Source organism: Macrobrachium rosenbergii, chromosome 49, assembly GCF_040412425.1.
Source record: "Macrobrachium rosenbergii isolate ZJJX-2024 chromosome 49, ASM4041242v1, whole genome shotgun sequence".
In the NCBI taxonomy this organism is placed as follows: Eukaryota; Metazoa; Arthropoda; class Malacostraca; order Decapoda; family Palaemonidae; genus Macrobrachium; species Macrobrachium rosenbergii.
Genome location: NC_089789.1, coordinates 8,124,115 through 8,128,985, shown reverse-complemented (window position 1 = coordinate 8,128,985; position 4,871 = coordinate 8,124,115). Strand labels below are relative to the sequence as shown.

Sequence of the window (4,871 nt, the reverse complement as noted above, 5' to 3'; positions counted from 1 at the left end):
TGACAACATCGTTTCAAAATTCTCATGGTCATTTCTTACTAAAAATTTAATTTTCAGACGCTTGTTTAAGCTTTATAAGTTTGTAAAAGACATGAATCATTATTGAAAAGTATATGCTATTTTTGTATAGACAAACAACCACACAGCTAATATGTATATGTATATACAGTATATATGCATATAAATGTTTTCGTCAGTTTAATGTTGGAAAGCAGAGAAAGTTGCAAAGCTATACATTTGTGATAATATATGAAAATTACCAAACTAATAGACTTGAGCAAAATAAAAAAATAACTTTGATGAATATAACAGTTACTGAATTATGAGGTTTATACACGATCATAACTGTTTCTGATAGCATCTTATAATCATACATTTTAAAATATCCAGCAAAATGTTTATTAAAAATTTGATGATAAAAGAAAAACCTAAAAGCATATCAAAACCAGTAGAATGGGTTTCAGTCCATTGAATCGCAGTGCCATTGCATAAAAGAAAAAAATGAAAAGATACATTTTCGAACAATGAAACTTCAATCAAAATCAACGAAAAATAAAAGGCTGGTTAATGTGAAACCTGGTCCCTAGTCCCAGCAGCTTAACTATCATATTGTGCTGTTGAAATTTGAAATCTAGGCTTCCGTCTTGCTCGCAAGTCAGTCGTTGGCGTGACACCATCGGAGGAAGTTCTACGCGCGAGTGCTCTCTCCTCTCCCATTAGAGGGAATGTCGTAAACACCAGGCTATAGTTTATTTGTGGCCATTTATCCTGGAGAATTATATAGTGGATGATCGTTGATTTTGGATTATAACTGAACTGCATTTAGAAGGCTTATGAGATATACTTAATATAGGAAGAATTTTGGCGTCTGCCGGAATCGGTGAATTCAAGACCAAGGGCTTGCGAGAGAGAGAGGATTTTCCGCCCATATCCAATTCGGGAGGATTATTATACCTCTCAGCAAAATCATCTGATCAGTCCTCCTTCCTCTGACATGGTAAGTAGGGGAGAGTTATGTACTGAACTTTGCCTGCCGTTTTTTGCTTGTCAGTGTATCTTTTAATATTATATAGATAGATGGAGAGAATTCTGTTACGTAAAAATACATAAATAGGCATAGCATCCATCTTGTAATTAAAGTAACGGGAGTCTTTAACCTAAGAATCAGATCGTCATGAAAGTTCTGTCAACCCCGAAGTATTTTCCATACAGACAGTATTGAATATCTTGCTATTTCTAGACAAATATGTTGACAGTTTGTATTATGTTCCCGGGATACGGGGACAATTGCAGTTATTGCTGTAAGTAAAACAGAAAGTGAGCGGCGAATATCGCGTGGTGGTGTGAAGTTTTTCATGTATGAAAGTTTGTGTATACACACATATAATTATATATACTTATGGAAAATTGGAAAATTACCATATGCCTTGTTAAAGTAAGTCTTGTAATGGGAGTTAAGATATCTCCTTACCATCGAGTATGTCAGAGTTCTTTTGCTGAAGAGGTAGAACAATTTGAACACGATCAGTTACGTCCTTTTATGCCTCTGTTTACCTAATTAGTGAATTATGTACCTGGTAGATAGGCGATTGTGGGTTTCAAATAGGCTAGAATGGATGGGAGGGCATGGGTCTAGTGACGTCACCCCTTATTAAGCAGACGTACACAGCCACACGCTTCTAGGCCCATCTCGTACCTTTGTACAATAATAGCGTTAATTGTTCTGGTTATTGAATATTTAGCTGAAAATGGTATATTTCAATGACAGTGTAGATAATGAGCGTAGTTTCTGCAATAATTATTCTCGGTTGAATATTTTGTAGTTGCATCAAGTGTTAGTAACACTAGACTCGCGGAAAACAGTCGGATTTGTTAATTTGTATAATTCATAATTCACATGGAGAGGCTTCACCACGTCACTATGACTTCATAAATTAAGTGAAAAAGGGTATGGACTTATTTATTCTCTCTCTCTCTCTCTCTCTCTCTCTCTCTCTCTCTCTCTCTCTCTCTCTCTCTCTCTCTCGTGATACTGAAATAATTACTTGAAGTGGCTGTTCCTCATTCTTAATATTCATTTAAATTTTATTTCTTAATTTGATCTTATGCCAACGTAAAGAAATCAGTTAGTAAGTCTATTAGTTAATACTCTTTTCCCCATATGTAAATACAATAGCATATTTGACACGTTAAATAATATAATAATAATAATAATAATAATAATAATAATAATAATAATAATAATAATTGAGAATGAATTGGGCATTTGCATTTGTGAAGATAATGTCAGGTTTTTCTCGTCACCTGTTCTTATTGTCTTATAGAAATACCTATATTAGTGATTATGATAGTTGTGCAGTAAAGGTCTTGACCAGATTAATATTGTTAAGGAAAAGATAGTCGTAGCTTTTATTATTATTATTATTATTATTATTATTATTATTATTATTATTATTATTATTATTATTATTCGAAATACGCACTTCCATGTTATTTGCCGTGGCTTTTAAAAGGCATGGCTGTCAACAGTCAGAAAGATAAGTGCTGAACACCTCTCTTGGAGTCATTTCATCTTTTGTTTCTAATGGCTACATATTACAACACTGATAGAATTTTATCATATTCTGTAATTTGGATAGTGTCAATTTATCTCTGCGTGCATAAGAATGTCTCTGCCTTCGTTTTACTTCGAGCTGAAAAAGAACTTGTTAAAAATACGATATTTTGTTAAAAATATATTTTGTTTAAATGACATTTTCTTTTCTTAATTCCGACGTGTGTGAGTGTGTGTATTGCTTTTAATTCTTCACATGAACTATTGATAACATTCATGTTCCGATTTTGAACACTTATATGATACGAATAAATTTAAAGTTACTAAAATACATGTCTGTGAATTCATATCTTGGTTAACCGGTAATGAAAGTGTTCAAATTTATATTGAATCATAAAACTCAATGAGTGGGTTTTTTTTTTTTCTTTTACTTTCCACTGTTAATGGCCCCTAACAGGTAATTGAGTGACCGAATTTAGCTTGTTTATGCAATTTCAGTATAAATGCTCTGTGAAGAGCAATTTCATAAATATACTGATTAAATGGAACATTACGTTTCCGTTAATTTCGCCAAAAGCGCTACGAATGACATTGATTCGTTACTGAAACTTATATATTTTGTTGGCTAAGAAGATTCAGGGATGAAACTTGGTATTCTGAACATGTTACGTAGTGTAACTGCACTATCAGACTGCAGCGCTGACGATTTAACGTAGGTTGTAGTTGTCCTTAGTGGTCCTTTTCCTGCGCAAAACAATGACGCTCCCCCCGTGGCCCAAGGTGTTGCTCGTGCGTCTGCGCAGTTGCCGTCAGTTGTTATTGTTATCATTATTGCTAAATTGTAAACGCTTTTATATAGAGCAAATAAAGACAGTCTAAACAGAACGAGAAATGGCTATGTATCACGGCACTGATGGAATTTGTTTATACAGTATATTATAATTTTGAGTGTCAGTAAAATGACTAAAGCTGTAAAAGGAGTATTCCATCTCTTAAACACGTTTTGTTGAAAAGAATGGCATCACCTATTGAAATGATTTGATAATAAGCATTTTCAGCTCTTCTTGGGACGTTTTTCTTCATTTTTAATATTTGCTTAGAGTTAACCGATGTTCATAATGTGGATAAGAGGAAGGGCAGAAGTGCTGTCAAGATCTGGAAACAAAAATGCCATTTTGTACAAAACAGCAAAAAAAGAGCCCAGCCCTATAGAATTTCTTCGAAAAGAAGGAAGAAGGAGGCCGGTGTACTGCTGAAAAAAAATGTATATATGTATTATATATAATATATATATTTATAGATATATATCTATATATTTGGATTTTAAAAATTGGGATTCCCACTCCACTAGGAAGTAGGAATGTTGATTTACAATACGGGTGGTCAAAATACTTGCCTCATTAGCGAGAGGGTCGGGGGTCGATTTCTGGGCTAGGCATAACGATTTAGACTAGATTCGTTGAAGCCCATTATGCAGTGAATATATACGTGGTAATTAGTCGGTTGTGGTGATTTGCAGGCAGGTGGGGTGGAGAAGGGAACAAGGCTAGCTACTGCATCCCAAAGTAAATTTCAAGAATCACAAGGGTAACTCTCTCTCTCTCTCTCTCTCTCTCTCTCTCTCTCTCTCTCTCTCTCTCTCTCTCTCTCTCTCAGAATGCTTATACTGTACAGTAGTGGAAATCATCCGATGTTGTTCTACAGCTTATTCACCAGTTAGTAAAAAAAAAATATACTGATTATGACAAAAATCGATGACTCAACTTTCTCATTATTCCTGTATCACTTTGGAGTTCAGATTTCTATGAAACAATAAAAATCAAGGGACGCTTCATTATTTGCCTCATTCGTTTTCCTCTCTTTTATACTTTTACATTGATTATATTTTAACCCACAGTCATCTGAGAGTCACTATTGTTTCATTAAAAAAGAAAAAGAGAAATTTCATACCAGCTCGAAATGGCGTTCCAAAATTTTTTACATCAGTCGTGCATGAAGAATGCGCGACAGATTTCTGAAAAACTTGGCGTGGTATACCAGCGGAATGGCATTGCGAAATGAATTACACTTTAGGAGAAACAATGGCGTTTTGCAATTTGGGAGTAAACGGACGGCGGAGTTCATCGAAAGGTAAAATGACGCTGGTAATGAATTCCTACTAAACCATATCCGTTATCAGGCGATTGTTTAATGAGGGGAGGTTGCGTCACCCGCGAACTGGAACGTTGTTGGAACATTTGTTCTTTTTGTGTTCGCGCCGATAAGGATAAGTCCACTGGCTCTGTCGCCTGAAATCAAACTCTTCTCTTTTTTTAAT

At 34.8% G+C, this 4,871-nt stretch overlaps 1 protein-coding gene across 1 annotated transcript in view; it reads left to right on the top strand.

Moving 5' to 3' along the window:
• The first annotated feature begins 653 nt into the window (after nt 1-653).
• The window catches only part of atk (artichoke), a 64,729-nt gene continuing 60,511 nt past the window's right edge, over nt 654-4,871 (top strand). Inside the window, exon 1 of the mRNA XM_067092594.1 lies at nt 654-997. The gene's annotated coding sequence lies outside the window, so the exon portion shown is untranslated. The remainder of the gene's footprint in view (nt 998-4,871) is intronic.